This window comes from Fundulus heteroclitus, chromosome 21 (genome assembly GCF_011125445.2).
Source record: "Fundulus heteroclitus isolate FHET01 chromosome 21, MU-UCD_Fhet_4.1, whole genome shotgun sequence".
NCBI classification, from domain to species: Eukaryota; Metazoa; Chordata; class Actinopteri; order Cyprinodontiformes; family Fundulidae; genus Fundulus; species Fundulus heteroclitus.
In genome coordinates this window covers 24,246,418-24,264,571 of record NC_046381.1, presented here as the reverse complement: position 1 = coordinate 24,264,571, position 18,154 = coordinate 24,246,418, and the positions used below count along the sequence as shown (strand labels likewise).

The following is an 18,154-nucleotide window of genomic DNA, read 5'->3' as shown; positions in this document are numbered from 1 at the left end:
TCTAAATATAAAATTATTACACATTGTTCAATAAATGAAAAGTTTTTTTTAATTAAGAGTAATTTTCATTTGAACGTGCTTTACTGGAGGCATCCCTGCTGGTCGAACAACAGTACTGCCACCTCCCAGTTTGTGACGTCACGTTGCAGGATCGGCTGTTGACCAAGTCCCAATGCTCGATTTTTTGTTCATCACTACGCGCTATTATCAAAGATGGCGACCAGTGGACTATGCGAAGCAGAGAGTGATGGATTAATTAGCGACAGCGATGGGAGTTTCATGGATTTATCATCATAATCTGATAGTGATTTGGAATATATAGAAGACTATCTTGATAGCAACCTGACTTTTGACGAAATCCAGCCGTACCAGTTTGAGCAAGGAGACCAAAAAGGGACGATGTGAGTTGACTCTGTCTGCTAGGTATGCTTGTTTAGGCACTACAGCCGCAGCAGTAACGCATTTATACCAGTATCGGGCAGGGCTCCGATCCAGCACTAAAAAGGTGGCATCGGTATTGGCGAGTACCAACAAATGGGGCATGATACCATTTTGATGTTTGTATGTCACTTTAACGCAGCCTTCTCTCTCCCGACACTCACTAGTTCTACTGGATTCACTTTGTATTACTCTTTTTACTGCTTTACAAAGGTAGCAGCTTGACAAAGCCATAATGGCAATTATTTTACATCCAAGTAGTATGCAGTTCTTCTTATACATACACACATCAATTTCAAACAGATGGTATCGATATGGTATTGGTATCAACCAATACTGCACAGCCAGGTATCAGGGCCAAAAAACCACATTTGCGCAACACTAGTTTTAACTTTGTTAAACCATAACAGCGGCTTTTTTTAACGGCCGTTGACCACATTAATGCTTTTTTTCCCCCCGCAACATTCTCCGTTTTTTTTTTTTTTTTTTTTTTTACCCTCGGCGCCTTCCATTGTTCCAAGAATGCCAGAGACTAGTATAACAGACCCGTGCTCACTGTTGCGAAGCCCACTTATTTATGTGACTTTGGGCTTCTTTTTTCTAAAGTCGCTTGTAACTTTCAGGAGTTGAGGGTTGCAGTTTTTTGGGCTTGCTTCTAAAAGTGAAGTCACTTATTTGGGCTCCCAACTAGGTGACGCTGCCGCACTTCAGACACCAGCTGAAATATCCCTCCGCCTCATAATGGAAAGGTAAAATAAGTAATTTTATTTCCACTTTTACCCAATGTATTGAAACATCCAACTGCCATGCACATGGGCATTGTCACTTTAACAATAGCTCTCGCGAATTTCAATGGTGAAGTCCTCTCCAAATCTGAAATAATTGTTGCTAATCGGAGCTGTGTACAATACTTCCTATTGAATTTGCTTGTAAAGCGCGGACATTGGCCCACTGTTTTTGCCATGGGATGTCATTGGATGTGATGTCACGAGTGAGGTGTTACCATATTTGGGCAATAATAGCTGCTCCCAGGTCAGTGATCGCGACGACAATTTATACATTTAATTTTTAGACTGATTAACGCTAAATATATTTAATCACCAAAAACGTATTAGTTGTAGGTATAGACAAAACCCACTGATTCTTCCTTGCTGACCGGACTTTTACTTTAAAGAAATCTCTCTACCTAGGAGGGTGGGCCAAGTGGTTAAAGCAGCAAGCATAGATTGAGAACACACTGTACACTGTACTTCATTTTGAGCTAGTGGAATACAGTGAGAAAAACCTGTAAAGATTTAAGAAAAATTTAAAAAATTAGCTACTAGAGAAATGTTGAAACAACTAAAGAATGAAAACTGTTGCCTTTAATGACTAACATCTCACAGCAAATCAGAGCTGTTCACTTTAAAGTACTTCTTGATTCTGAGATCGACCAACTCGGAAATACATGCATTAGAGACCATATTTTCAAAAAATGTGGCATTAACATCATGATTGCGCTGTTAAAGACATTTTTAAGGACTAAAAAATGCCCTTCAGCGACCGCTAGGCGGAAAATCCACACTCTGGGTCACGTGGTACGATGACGTAGTTCGTTGACATGGCTCAGGCTTCGCTCCACAGAGTGCAATGGAGAACACAACGATAAGTTCAAATGGCGATTCACAAAGTGATGCTTTTAACATGAAAGACAGTGCAATCATCTGTTACGATGCGGTTAATTCTGAGAAAACTATTTTAGGAAAATAAACCAAAAGGGTTGCTGGTAGGCTTATAATCGCGGTTCAGGCGAACAGTTCGGATGTAAACACGGAAACAACTCGGCAAAGCCCAATAGCCTAGCATCGTTTATGAAGGCTTAAATTCGCCAAAACAGCACATAACAGAAAAAGATCTTCATTCAGAACAAACCACAGTGTCTCAGTATTGTATGTTCCCCGAATTTTACATAATAATCTAGACGTGAGCGCTCTGAGAACAGACGCGCATTTATTTGTTGCGCCGTGGCGCTCATATTCTCCGGGGGATTTCTCCGCTCCCACTGCGTGATCAGCGAGGAAGAGTAAGACATCAGCAGAGAGCTCAGTGGGCTCTGACTGAGCTCAGGGGGCTTCCCTGTGACCAGCCAGCTCAAATGGAGCAGCTCCACCTGACGTAACACTCTTCAGCGTTGGTAAAACGTCTTTTACCAGCTGGCTGTGCCGAGTTTCCTCCGCTCCCACAATGTGAGGAGTGAGGAAGACGGGCTGCAGGGTTAGCTTAGGCTGAGCACAGTTAGCTTCTGTGGGCTCAGGCTGTCTAGGCTGGAGCGGGACAGACACTACGCTCAGGACTCCTGAGACAACAGTGCGTCTGAAACGAAAGTTTAGAGGCTACCAGCTACTTGCCGATTCCATTGAGCGCGTTGCTCCTCTCGTCAGCGAGGTGATATGTCGGGATCCGGCTCATTTTCTCACCTTCGGGACTCTTCGGGTTCGGAAATGTGTGTAAGCAGACATTCTCCTTGTTGGTATTAGAGCAACCATACACGATACACCTTTTAAACATTTTTTATCCGTCTATTTGTGTTTGAGAAAAGCCAGTTTGCAAGAAGGAAGTAACTTGTTGCCATGTAAACAGATCAATGCTTGTCAACGAGCGACGTCATCGGTCACGTGACACGCGGCCAAAATTTTTTAAGAGCCTTGTGCTAAAAAGCCTTAAAAATCCACTTTGTCGTCGAAATTTTTATTTTTTTTCCCCTCATGTAATATTAATAAATGAACATTCTAATATATAGCAACTTGTATGATTTCAGAATCAAGAAGTACTTTAAGTTAGTATTCCTAGCAGAGCCATTTTCCCTCATTTATGGATTCTCATGTGTGTGTTAAAAGTTACTTTATGTCTAAATCTTTGTCCACATACATCACAACGATAAGGCTTCTCTCCTGTGTGGATTCTCATGTGTATTTTTAAATTTCCTTTGTGCCTAAATCTTCGACCACATATACCACAACAGAAAGGCTTCTGTTCTGAGTGGACTATCATGTGGTTTTTTAAAATTGATTTTTGCCCAAATCTTTTTCCACATAGACCACAACAGAAAGGCTTCTGTCCTGTGTGGATTAGCATGTGTGCGTTTAAATGTGATTGTTGTCTAAATCTTTGTCCACATTGATCACAACAGAAAGGCTTCTCTCCTGTGTGGATTATCATGTGTGCGTTTAAATTTGATCGTTGTCTAAATTTTTGTCCACATTGATCACAACAGAAAGGCTTCTGTCCTGTGTGGATTCTCATGTGTGTTTTTAAAGCTACTTTGTGCCTAAATCTTCGACCGCATTGATCACAACAGAAAGGCTTCTGTCCTGTGTGGATTGTCATGTGTGTCTTTAAACTTGATTGTGCCCTAAATATTTGTCCACATAGATCACAACAGAAAGGCTTCTCTCCTATGTGAATTTTCCTGTGTGTGCTTAAATTTACTTTCTGCTTAAATCTTCGTCCACAAAACTCACAACAGAAATTCTTCTGTGTTGTGTGGAGTCTCATGTGTGTGTTTAAACTTACTATCTGGCTAAAACTTCGTCCACATTGATCACAACAGAAAGGCTTCTGTATTGTGTGGATTCTCATGTGTGTGTTTAAATCGCATTTTCCTATAAATGTTGTGCCACAGTCTTTGCAGCTAAGTTCCACTCCTGTCTGGACTTTCCTTAAAGAGTCCCCATTTTTCCTCTCTGTAGAAAACTTCTTATATCCAGAGTCTGACAACTGTTTCAGCCCAGAAGGATGGTGCTCTACATCACTGTCCTCTTCATCCTTCTCAGTGTCTTCGGTCTCTAAAAAAATGGAAGCATCTCTATGATCTTGTATCCTGATGGATTCTTCTCCATTCTCTTCTGGAAGCTCTCTGCCTTTAATGTGGTCTGGATGAAGCTGTGAGAGCAGCAGAGACTGTTCATCATCCAGACTCTTTATGGAAGGAGGAGCAACTGGAAACCTGGTGGCATTAATCACGTCCTTCCCATTGAGCTGCTGTCCTGGCAGACTGATGTAGACTCCCTCCTGTTCCTCCTTGATGTGGGGGGGCTTTGAGTCATGCAGGTCGGCAGGAGGTCCGAGGTCTAAAGAATCTTCTTTAACAATCAGCTTCTGGTTAACATCTGCAGGAAACATTGAAACACATTATGCATATTAGAAAGTATTTTCATCTCAGCCTGAACTGAGGCACATTTTAATAAAGATATATTTAGGTAAGTTAGATTTAACTACTAATTATTCTTATTGTTTAATTTGCATTGTTGTTTCCTAACTCTTTGTTTACAGCTCTATGAAAAACTATTCACTCCCCTTAGGATTTTTATCTTGTGTTGCCTCACAACCTGCCAAGTAAAATGTATTCAAGGATGATTGAGTTTTCACCATTTCATTCAGAGAACATGCAGAACAGTAAAACACAATAAAACAACAGAAAACCTCAGCGTATGACTGTTACAACTTCCACCCAAAAAGTTATTTGTAGACCTACTATTTTTAACCTTAAAGCGTCATGAAGCGTCCATTATTTTGACCTAACTATATATACACTCCTGATCAAAATCTTAAGACCAGTCAAAAATTTGCAAGAATTAGCATTCTTTTAGGCACCATAGATATTTAATGGCTAAAATGACGGTTTGCCCGTAATTAGCACAATCACTTCAGCTGTAATGATAGTGTAAAATTCAGTTCAATTAATTATTATTCTATTGCCCCCTTTCTTTGAGCTTCCGAGAGCGCTTGGTCTTAGTGGCATTAAGCTTTTTAGGAATCCAGCATCTGATATTTGATCAATAAATGTATTTAGCATGATATACAGGGGTTGGACAATGAAACTGAAACACCTGGTTTTAGACCACAATAATTTATTAGTATGGTGTAGGGCCTCCTTTTGCGGCCAATACAACGTCAATTCGTCTTGGGAATGACATATACAAGTCCTGCACAGTGGTCAGAGGGAATTTAGGTCATTCTTCTTGCAGGATAGTGGCCAGGTCACGATGTGATGCTGGTGGAGGAAAATGTTTCCTGACTCGCTCCTCCAAAACACCCCAAAGTGGCTTAATAATATTTAGATCTGGTGACTGTGCAGGCCATGGGAGATGTTCAACTTCACTTTCATGTTCATCAAACCAATCTTTCACCAGTCTTGCTGTGTGTATTGGTGCATTGTCATCCTGATACACGGCACCTCCTTCAGGATACAATGTTTGAACCATTGGATGCACATGGTCCTCCAGAATGGTTCGGTAGTCCTTGGCAGTGACGCGCCCATCTAGCACAAGTATGGGGCCATGGGAATGCCATGATATGGCAGCCCAAACCATTACTGATCCACCCCCATGCTTCACTCTGGACATGCAACAGTCTGGGTGGTACGCTTCTCTCCCGGATGTGGGGAAAACAGTAAAGGTGGACTCATCAGAGAACAATACATGTTTCACATTTGAACTCTGGTTTGTCACCTATAATGTCGTGTGCATTGCAATATTTTGAACAAAACTGTGCTCTTACCCTGCTAATTGGACCTTCACACTCTGCTCTTATTGGTTCAATGTGCAATTAATGAAGATTGGCCACCAGGCTGGTCCAATTTAGCCATAAAACCTCCCACACTAAAATGAGAGGTTTTCAGTTTCATTGTCCAACCCCTGTAAGAGACAATTCAAGGTATATTTATTTCTCAATCCACTGTATATATGTGGACGCATTGTATACACCCCATGCAACTTTTCCTCCTTTTGGCACCTTCTGTTGATTACTGAGTTGACGTGACTGTCAGGACTCTGTGGGCAGCTCCAGTCGGGCTGCTGCTGCCCTGCCCCTTTCTTTCCCTTCTGCCCCAACAGCGGACGGCAGTTTGACAGCAGGTTGCGGCTCCACAGCTGATCCTCGTCTCCCAACACGCCGGTGGAGTATTTAAACGACAGGCTGTCAGCTGGACGCCGCCAGATTGTTAACCTATGTGGTATGCCTCAGTTGGCCCGTCTTCTGACAGCTTCTTGCTCTCGAAGTAATCATTGTTTCCGTCTCTCTCAGGTTGCCTCTTGCTTGGGATTCAGCCCCAAGTTCTCCCTGCGCTCAGATGCTCAAATCAAACCTCGTGACGCCCGGATTTCTTCAGCTGACAGCCGGCCCTCTCGTGTCACGCCGATCGGACCCCGCTGAACCTCCTTCAACCTGCCAGCCGCACTGCCAGTACTCCATCGACACGCCGACGCTCCAGCACTGTGAGCAGAACCACTGAGTCCGTTCAACGCCCTCCCCTTGGCAGATCCTAGGCGGTTTTACGGTAGGCTTCCCGATCGTGACGTTTCCAGTCCCATTGCGGCCGATTCTAACCTCCCCCTCTCTATTCGCAGGCAGGGTTCATTCCAGCACCGCTCGCAGACCTTGGCTTTCATTCGCGCTGCTAATTCAGTCTTCCCCAACCCCTGTAGTGCTTGTGTGTTTAATAAACGTGTTAAATCTGTTCTTGTCTCCTGGGTGTGTCCTGCATGTGGGCCAAACAACTCAAAAACATGACAGTGACAAGCTAATTTTTCCACTGTGAGATCAACAAAGTCTATCTTATCTTAAACAAAAAGATGTGGACAAAATATGTCACTAAAAAGAATGGGGGAAGCAGTGCAGTACCAACACTGTTTATAGTGGGGGTGGTGTGCTGCTGACCTCGACTCAGGACGTCGTGCGTCGGTGGGCGGAATACTTTGAAGACCTCCTTAATCCCACCAACACGTCTTCCATTGAGGAAGCAGAGCCTGAGGACTCTGGGTCGGGTTCTCCCATCTCTGGTGCTGAGGTCTGCGAGGTTGTTAAAAAGCTCCTCTGTGGCAAGGCCCCGGGGGTGGATGAGATTCGCCCTGAGTACCTTAAGGCTCTGGATGTTGTGGGGCTGTGTTGGTTACTGCGGCTCTGCAGCATCGCGTGGACATCGGGGGCAGTTCCCCTGGATTGGCAGACTGGGGTGGTGGTCCCCCTATTTAAAAAGGGGGACCGCAGGGTGTATTCCAACTACAGAGGAATCACACTCTTAAGCCTCCCTGGTAAGGTCTATACAGGGGTTCTGGAAAGGAGGGTTAGTCGGGAAGAGCAGTGTGGTTTTGGTCCTGGCCGTGGAACACTGGACCAGCTCTACACCCTCAGCAGGATCCTGGAGGGGGCATGGGAGTTTGCCCAACCAGTCTACATGTGTTTTGTGAATCTGGAGAAGGCATTCGACCGTGTACCTCGAGGGATCCTGTGGGGGGCACTCCGGGAGTATGGAGTACCGGGCCCTTTAATAAGGGCTGTCAGGTCTCTGTATAATAATAATATTTGAAACTTTATTGATCTCACAATGGAGAAATTCACTTTCTGCATTTAAACCATCCCCTTGGGGAACAGTGGGCTGCCACTGTAGGGCGCCAGGGGAGCGATCGGGGGTTAAGGGTCTCGCTCAGGGACCCAGAGTGCCAGCACTGGGGATCGAACCGGGTAATTGCATCCTTCTCAGAGCGCAAGCGCGTTGCTCTAACCCGTAGGCCACCACTCCCCCATGACCGGTGTCAGAGTCTGGTCCGCATTGCCGGCAGTAAGTCGGACTCGTTTCCGGTGAGAGTCGGACTCCGCCAAGGTTGCCCTTTGTCACAGATTCTGTTCATAACTTTTATGGACAGAATTTCTAGGCACAGCAGAGGTGTTGAGGGGATCCGTTTTGGTGGCCTTAGGATTGCGTCTCTGCTATTCGCGGATGAGCTGGTCCTAATGGCTTCATCAGGGCGTGATCTACAGCTCTCACTAGAGCGGTTCACAGCCGAGTGTGAAGAGGCCAGGATGAAAATCAGTGCCTCCAAATCCGAGACCATGGTCTTGAACCGGAAAAGGGTAGAGTGCCTCCTCCGGGTTGGGGAGGATGCGCTGCCCCTAGTGGAGGAGTTCAAGTATCTTGGGGTCTTGTTCACGAATGAGGGGAAGATGGAGCAGGAGATCGACAGGCGGATTGGTGCGGCGTCTGCTGTGAAGCGGGCGCTGTACCGATCCGTTGTGGTGAAGAGAGAGCTGAGCCAAAAGGTGAAACTCTCGATTTACCGGTAAGCTCTCGATTTACCATGGCTAAATGGTATTTAGCAACGTTAAGACAGACCAGAAACCGTTAATCGTGATCGATCAAAAACAAATAATACTGGACTGAGTCGGACTCTCTGCAACGCCACACAGAAAAGCGGCAGCTCGGCATGATCAAAGACCAACCTTTATTCATTAAATAAGCCATTTAACAGCAACTTTAAGAGCCTCATATCAGAACATTTACTCACGTCAGTCAACTCTGCAGTCACAGCTTAGTAATCGGCAGGTTTAGCGTTCTTTTTAAGTTAACAACAACGTTCATACTGTATTCCCAGCGACATTCCTGTCTTTCCTCTTGAAATCATATATTTCTCTGCATTTTTTTCCCACTAGATCTTGGAACATTCTTCATTGTTTTTATCCCTGCTTCACATGCACAGTTTCTACTTCTAATAAAATTGTAAATAAAGCATTTCATGTTTATTTACAAAGAAGGTGAGCAAAACAAAGCATAAAAATCCAAAAATACCAGTTAATACACAAGCATGAAATTATATTTTCTAAAAACTTTCTGTGCAACTTGTGCTAAGTAACTTGAGAATAATCTTAACTTTAATGGTGAGCTAAAATCTGTGGTTTCTGGCTACTGGTTCACATTAAAATTTTTAGAATTATTTTATTTATTTTTAAATGTCTTCATGGCCTTTTTAGTATGTGTCAGACTTGCTTCATATGCACGCTCCCTCTCATATGCTCAGGTCTGCAGATCAGTTTTTATCAGTCATCTGTTGTGCCATCAAGCCATGGAGGAAAAATCAGACTGAGTTGTAATCAAAGAAGTTTGTTCCTTTTACACGCACCAAGGAACTGCCCCCCCCCCCCCCCCACAGGGTGTCATTACTGTATAAAGGCTTGCTTCCCACCAGGGCCGGTTCTAGCCCTTTGGTTGCCCTAGGAGAGATTGAGTTTTGCGCCCCCCCCCCCCCCTCACTTTTGCCGTGCGAAATACCAGTACTGTTTTCAGCATCTGTTGATTGCTGTGCGGTGAATTGTGCCTACAGTTGTGCAAAGTGTGTGTTACAAAATTGCAAATTGAGTGCAAAGCAGTGTTTGTTCTTTTAGTTTTGTGAACTCAGTGAGTGGATTTGCTATAAGTATTAATAGTTTTAGAAATTGTGCTATAAGAATCAAGGCTGTGTTTAAGAATTCAGAACAAACTGCACCTTAGCAGTTTTTTCACAAGTGATGCATGGACAACAAATACCAGAATAGGTTTCAGAACCTTTTTTTTATTATTTCAAATAATTTATTACACACTCAAAGTTAGGACTGTGCAAAAACACTCTTAACCATCTGTAAGGACACTTAGGTAAAGTATAACTAATAAACTGGCTTAACCCTCTACAAACAAAAGTGCTTTTATGGATACCATTACAAAATTAAAAGTTAAGTTCTTGTTCTATCTAATAAAAGATGAACAGTTGTTTCAGGTAGCAAGACTGTTTTCTGTGTTACCAAATTAGACATGTTTTAACCAGATTACGCTTCTTTTGAGCACATGAGGTGGAACAAAAATAGTTTATGGGCAGGTTGTAAAAATTTGGGAAGCTTTTCACATTTGTGGGCTTTTAGAAAGAAGTTCTAACAAAATATATTTCAAAATAGTTGTCTATGTCTGGAAGAAAAAACCCTAAAACCCTTCTAATAAAATGCCATCTCATTGAACTCATTTTACTGGTCAATTTATTTTTTAAATAAGTCGAATACTTCCTGTTTGCGGTAAGGCGTATTGTGTCACTTCCTGTTGTCACGGTGTGAATCGGTATCTGGAGCTCCAGACTCTCTTGCTTTTTTCTTTAATCTCTTTCCTGTAACATCTGTTTTTAAACACATAAGCACTTTTAAAACATTCTCTGCTGCTGCACATCGCGCTTGGGAACTCCTCGTGTCTCACACGGTTTGTTTTTTGGCGTGGTAAAAGGGCGCTAGCTTAGCTTTAGCCTAGCCTAGCCTCACAATGGCTTCTTCTCCTACTACTTCAGCCTCTCCATCTCTCTCTAAATCTTCCCCTATCTCCTGCTCTCTGTTTTAGATGTTAAGTTATTCCTCTGCCTCCTTTAGTGATAATGGTACGTGTAATAAATGTAGTGTTTTTGTAGCTTTGGAGGCGAGGGTGTCAGAATTGGAGACCCGGCTCCGTACTGTTGAAAAACCAGCTGATAGCCGCCCCTTTGTCAGCACGGAGCCACATAGACCTAGCATTACTTCACTTAGTGGTCTTCCAGAAGCAGCACCCGCGCCGCCGGGTAACCAAGCTGGCTGGGTGACGGTTCGTAGGAAGCATAGCTCTAGATTCCAGCCCCCAGGTCACCACCAACCCGTCTGCGTTTCTAACAAATTTTCCCCACTCAGCGACACACCCGCTGAGAAGCCGACCCTGATTATTGGCAGCTCCGTAGTCAGAAACGTGGCTTTAGAGACACCAGGGACCATAGTCAAATGCCTTCCAAGGGGCCAGAATGGGCGACATCGAATCCTATTTGAAACTGCTGGCTAAGGATAAGCGTAAATACAGTAAGATTGTTATTCACGCTGGCGGTAATGACACCCGGTCACGCCGATCGGAGGTCACTAAAGTTGGTGTTGCTTCGGTGTGTGAGTTTGCTAAAACAATGTTGGACTCCGTAATTTTCTCCAGTGATGACATGTTTAGCCGCATGTCATCATTCAACCGCTGGTTGTCTAGGTGGTGTCCTAAAAACGACGTGGACCACATTGATAACTGGCGAACTTTCTGGGGAAAACCTGGTCTGATCCGGAGAGACGGCATCCATCCCACTTTGGATGGTGCAGCTCTTCTTTCTAGGAATCTGGCCGGATTTATTAGTTCTCCTAAATGCTGACAACCCAGGGTCCAGACCAGGAAGCAGAGCCGTAGTTTAACACACCTCTCTGCAGCTTCTGTACTGTTACCCACCCATTATCCTATTGAGACGGTGTCTTTCCCACCGCCAAAACTGAATAGATCAGAGTCTGGTCCGCATTGCCGGCAGTAAGTCGGACTCGTTTCCGGTGAGAGTCGGACTCCGTGACGTAGTTAAAGCTGAAATGACAACAGTCATGCAAAACTGAAGAACAGTAGACTGGAGAACAGTAGAACTCAGTAGAGGGAGAAAAATAGGCCCTGATGTCCTCCAGTAGCCTAAGCCTATAGCAGCATAACTATAGAGGTAGCTCAGGGTAACATGAGCCACTCTAACTATAAGCTTCGTCAAAAAGGAAAGTTTTAAGATTAGTCTTAAAAGTAGACAGGGTGTCTGCCTCACGGACCAAAACTGGGAGTTGGTTCCACAGGAGAGGAGCCTGATAGCTAAAGGATCTGCCTCCCATTCTACTTTTAGAGTCTCTAGGAACCACCAGCAGACCTGCAGTCTGAGAGCGAAGTGCTCTGTTAGGAACGTACGGGGTAATCAGAGCTCTGATATATGATGGAGCTTGATTATTAAGGGCTTTATACGTTAGAAGAAGAATTTTAAATTCTATTCTTGATTTAACAGGAAGCCAATGAAGGGAAGCTAAAATAGGAGAAATATGATCCCTCTTGTTGATTTTAATTTTAATATGGGATTTAAATGACATGTCTTGGTCAAAAATAACACCAAGATTTTTTTACTTTAATCTGTATAATCTGATTGATTTTCCATCCATTCCATCCATTCCATCCAGGGCAGCACAGTGGCACAGTGGGTAGCGCTGTTGCCTTGCAGCAAGAAGGTCCTGGGTTCGAGTACACCCCTGGGTCTTTCTGCATGGAGTTTGCATGTTCTCCCTGTGCATGCGTGGGTTCTCTCCGGGTACTCCGGCTTCCTCCCACAGTCCAAAAACATGACTGTTAGGTTAATTGGCTTCTCCAAATTGTCCTTAGGTGTGAGTGTGTGCGTGAATGGTTGTTTGTCCTGTTTGTCTCTGTGTTGCCCTGCGACAGACTGGCGACCTGTCCAGGTTGTACCCCGCCTCTCGCCCAGTGAACGCTGGAGATAGGCACCAGCAACCCCCGCGACCCCATGAGGGATAAAGCGGTTCGGAGGATGGATGGAATCTGATTGATTTTGACTTTGTAAAGTGCCCTGAGATGACATGTGTCTGGCGCTATATAAACAAAATTGAATTGAATTGAATATGACATCCTCAATGAATAATAGTTATAATGAATAATATTGATTGTTATAATAAAACTAGGAAAGAATAATGGTTAATCAAGTGTTAATGTGAAATTGTATTGATCAATGTAGACACGCAAGAGGGGTTCAGTTCTACTGATCAACTTAAAATTATTTCATGGCTGTGTGAAAGACAAATTTGTGATTGAGCTATATTCTATAAGAGAAATTAAGTTTATGTCAAGGTAGATTTATTACTCATGTTGGGAAGCTATTTATAAAAGTCCCATGATTGTTAAAATGATCTTGTGTGTAATTTGGTTGACTGATTGTATAATTTGTGTACATTGTGGCATGTCTTTGATGTTAAAAGTACAGAAGTATTAAATGCACAGAGAGTCTGATATTTGGGCTTGTTGTTTTTAATTTTTAGTTGGGCAGGTTTTATGCTGGAAACCAACAGTGAGATACAGCAACCTGTAGAGCTGTGTCTGCACTCAGGTCAAGCATCAGCATATAAACATGATCACTGGTGTCAGGCTGAACACTGACTGAAATAAAAATTCATACTAGAAGAGGTTTTGAAATTACAGCAGCTAGGAGAATAGGGAGCAGAACAAAGCAGAGTTCCCTTCTGCCTGCAAGTAACCCGAGTTTCTTCAGTTTGGCAGTTTTCCTGTTGGGTTCAGCTAACCCTCCTAGCTGTCTAGCTAACCCTCCTAGCATGAATGTTTACTCCAGTGTTGTCTTCAATGCTGACGTCTCAAACAGAAATGAATAGCGCTGTTTCCAGATCCCTCTCGCTTGCTTTTTTGTCTCTTTTGTCTGTAATTATTTGGTTACCAGACCGAATATCCATCCCGCTCTACCGACACCGGGTGAACAGCGCCGAACCACGGCTTCTCTCTAAAGGCTGTTTATCTGACCCAGTGTCCCGCCCCTCTCCAGCTGTAATTGGCTAGCAGGTTGTCTTCAGTCGTTGATTTGATTGGTTCAATTGTATGACTGACACATCAAAGATAGTACTAACAGAACGATGGCCACTCGGAGGTTAAAAAAATAAAAAAGTACAGCATGACTGTCATTACATTCGGGGCTTGACTCAAAACGACGCCTCTGATGGGAAATAAGCCTAAGGGCGACGCTAGAGAGCGCCCCCAACACATTTGTCGCCCTAGGCAATTGCCTAGCTCGCCTATAGCAATCGGCGGCCCTGCTTCCCACAGTTAATTGCTCTCATTCCCGTGTCACTTTGTTGAAGCAGCATTGGGGAGCAAACTCTCATTATCCTCTGCAGAGCAGAGAACCTAACTGGGTTTGGAGAACTGCCGGCTGGATCTAAGCTAAGTCTGCAGTCTTTCTTCTGCAGAACCAGACGCCGAAGTAAAAGAATCCATCTATGCTGAAACCAGCCATGTGATTTTTCTCAGCTGTTGCAGGAAAGCTGACTCCAGACGGAGTGGAGAGGTCTGCCTTTAGCAGCCAGGACAAGCTGAGAGGAGGAGCTGATGTGAAATCGCCCACTGCAGCCGACTAACAGGCCCCACAGGAGCAGCTAGGCCAGCCAAGCTGAGAGGAGGCCCCACTTCTCCATGCTGCAGTCCCCCATTTCCCCTGCTGCAGCCCCGCAGAGCTGACTTTTCTACAGCCTAGGACCCGGAGCTGCCCTCTAACAGCTACGTTTCAGCTAGCCGCATGACTGCATGCTGCTGATCAGACAACCAGCTTTTCCTTGGAGTAAAACTGCTTCAACTAGACGCCCAAAGTGAATTTGATTCACACTCAGCTTCAGTCACTCATTCCCTTTGTGAGCCTGATAGCTGTCTCTTTGGTACAGTTTGCTTTATGTAGCAGGGATTCAGGCAATGGATTAAAATTCATAAACCGTTTCATAAGCGTCCTTTGTAGTTCCGAACACCTTTAACCACAGTTGTTAATCACCATTTGTCTTTAAAAAAAAGCTTCTTATACCGACAGCCTGGTTCACAAATGCATAAACAAATGTGCAAATTAGATGGGGCCCCCTGCCATTCAAAATAAATAAATAAATAAGGGGATGTTCATTGTACGTTTGTTGTGGTGGGAAGAAAATAAAAGTTCTCCAGAACTCATCTTATCTATCTATTGTCATTATAGATCAATAATCATTTCACATTGGTGGACTTTTTCTACTGATTTGTGTTGAAATCTGTTGGGATAAAAAACAAAACTGCATCAGTCAGTGCCAAATTTAAAGGGTCCAAACTTTGTAAATTTATAGTTTAACTTTTAGAAACTAAAGATAATTCCATTTATATCATTAAATACATAAACACAAAGTGTTAATTGCTGAAAATAGGTGCTTTTATAATAAAAATAAAAGTATTCATGTCAAATTTATAATTCCACTTGCAGCAGTTATGCGATCAAATCAAAACCCTCTGCTAACCAGGCTACTGGGCTGAATTACAACACTTCAACTTCAAACCCAACCCGCTCCTGGTCATATCTTTACTTTGTTAAATAAATCTGCTCAGCTCATGTGGAGGGAGGGCAGACCCGGCAGCAGAAAGAAAAATTAATTAAATTTTTTTAGGTGGGCAAACTTAAAAAATAAAAAATAAATAATATTTACTCCTGCATTGCTGATAAATTCTCAATAAAACCCCAAAATCTAAAAAAAAAAAAAAAACATCAAGCAAATAGCAATAGTGTAGTCTGAGTTGCCAAATTAGGCAGATTTCCACCCAATTATGCTTTTGAGCACATTGAGCTCAAACAAAAATAGCTTATGGGCAGGTTGTACAAATTTGGGGAGCTTTTCAGCTTTTCATAACATTTGTTGGGCTTTTAGAAAGAATTACTAACAAATTATATTAAAACAGTCATCAAGGTCTGACAGAAAACTAAAACAATTATAATAAAATGCCATCTCCTTCAACGCATTTTACTGGTCAATTTATTTTTTTTAAAAGCCAAATCAAGTCATATCTGTCAATCTGACATCATCAATGAATAGTAGTTATAATGAATAATATTGATTGTTATAATAAAACAAGAAAGGAATAATGGTTAATCAAGTGTTTGGTTAGTGTGAACGCCCAAGAGGGGTTGAGATCTACTTATCAACTTAAAAATATTTCATAACTGCATGTAAAAGTAATGTTTGAGTTATACTGAGAGAAATTAAGTTTATATTAAGGTAGATTTAAAACCATGTTGGGAATCTATTTATAAGTTGTTTTTTTTCCGGCTGATATATCATGAGTGTTAAAGAGATATTGTGTGTTATTTGGTTGTCTGATTGTACATTTTGTTTTGAGCCCATATTCGCAGTTTTTTTTTTTTTTTTGCTTCAGCGCAGCTGTGTGCTAATGGCATGTCATGTGTTTAATAGTTCTGTGCTTTTAACAGAGTTGGAGATTTGGGCATTTTTTTCTTTTAAATTGGACAGGTTTTGTGCTTGGTTTGGGTTACTGGAAACTAACAGTGAGATACTCCAACCTGTAGCGCTGTGTCTGGAATCAAAAGTCCACCATAAGCTACACGCTGATAAACATGAGCTCTGGTGTCAGGCTGAACACTGAAGTAAAAATTCATACTAGCAGAGGTTCTGTAATTACAGCAGCTATGGAGAACAAGGAGCAGAACAAAGCAGAGTTCCCTTCTGCCTGCAAGTAACTCAAGTCTCTTCAATGTGGCAGAGTTTTCCTGCTTGGTTCTGCTCCTTGATCTGCTAGCTGTCCTAGCTAACCCTCCTAGCCTGAATGTTTACTCCAGTTTAGACGTCAGTGCTGACATTTCAAACAGAAATTAATAGCGCTGCTTCCAGATCGCTCTCCTTTGCTTCGTTGTCACTTCTTGTAATTATTTGGTAATCAGACCGAATATCCATCCAGGCCACTGACACCGACGATGACCACAGCCAAACAGCGGCGTCTGAGTAAGACTCAGTGTCCCGCCCCTCTCCAGTTGTGATTGGCAAGTGTTGCCTTGAGTCGTTGATTTGATTGGTTAAATTGTATGATTGACATCAAAGATAGTACTAATAGGACGATGGCCACTCAGAGGTGAAAAATAAATAAATAAAAAAAGAAAAAAGACAGCTTCCAGTCCAGGGCGGGCACGGCTGGCTGACAGGGCAGGCACGGTCCCCCAATGCCCACCCATGGCGCCGGGTCTGAGGGAGGGGGAATATTTTGTCTGATGGAAGCTAATGAATCTAGTTAGTTTTGGCCTTTAGCTGCAACACGGGACACAAACAAACTAAACAATCCTTACTGTTGATAGGAGGTGGAGTTAATGGAAAGCTGCTATCAGTCTCCTCCTTCACAAGGAGCTGCTCTCCTTCCTGACGGGCCCCGGGTTCCTCCTTTATGTGGAGGGGCTCTGACTCCTGCTGCTCCCCCTCAGGACTCTGTTCTTCAGGAGACTCTTCTTTAACATGTGCTGCCAACGCTGAAACACAATACATGCATTATGAACAACTAGATCTTTACAATGTTACAACCATGGTCTTTAGTGTCATTCTGCTGTGGAGATTCAATGTGATTATTCTTATAAAAGCATTTAATAACTGCTAAATTATGCATCTGTTTTTATATCTATTTTAAAAACATTAGTAGGTTCTTTATCTTTTTTAGCCAGTTAAGCTATCAGAGCAACTGTGGAAGGTCCAAAGAGCCTCTTGTTGCTCTGAAGCCACAGTTTGCAGAGCTCTGCCAGAACGGGATGGACAAGGAGAGCTTTGATGAGAGAAGCAGTCAAGGTGACGATGGCTACTCTGGTAGAGCTGCAGAGATCAGCAGCTCAGGTGGGACAATCTGACAACTGGACAGGTTTTCTGGAGCATCTCTAAAACTAGGAATTTTATGGACAAGTGGTGAGAAGAAAGCCAGAGGAAGTCCTGTTGGAGTTTGTTACAACCATGTAGGAGATTCCTCCAAAATGTCAACAGATGAGACTAAAACGGATTAAACTGCCAAAAGCTTAACGTTTAGAACAACACCAACACTGTTCCTCCCCCTGACCACTGCACCCCCCATTATTGTATCCGTGGCATAAGTAGCCAGATACAAACAATTAAGGCAACACTCACACTTCAGCTCCATAGAAAATAAATGTCTCAGCATAACTGTGCAATATGGGAGCTGCAGAGTGACGGAGAAGGACTCAGCTCGGGTGGTGAGGACAGCACAGGGAGTTGTGGGATGCAGTCTGTCAGAACTGGAGTCAGTTTATGCTGCACTTATCCAGAGAAGGGACAGACGCTTAATTAGAGCCGTACCTCTGTTCTAATTGTGATTAGGCAGGCGTCGTCGTCATACAGTGCTCTTTGTAAAGCCACATCTAGAGGCACAGCAACATTGGCAAGACCCTGATCATACTCTTGGATGTTAACATGTCCAGTAAATGTGTCTGAATACTGTAGGGTGAATGTGTTTCCATCCAATGTGTATTTTGTGGGCAATTCCCTGACAAAAATGTATCCACTACCATTGACA

General features: G+C 43.2%; 1 long non-coding RNA gene across 1 annotated transcript; it reads right to left on the bottom strand.

Annotated features, from left to right (window-relative positions):
• Positions 1 to 909: 909 nt before the first annotated feature.
• Positions 910 to 16,977, bottom strand: LOC118556879. The gene is made up of 2 exons (XR_004927444.1): positions 16,932 to 16,977; positions 910 to 4,586 (listed from the first exon to the last, which is right to left on the bottom strand). It is a non-coding gene; the product is annotated as an uncharacterized LOC118556879 (long non-coding RNA).
• Between the last annotated feature and the right edge of the window lie 1,177 nt (positions 16,978 to 18,154).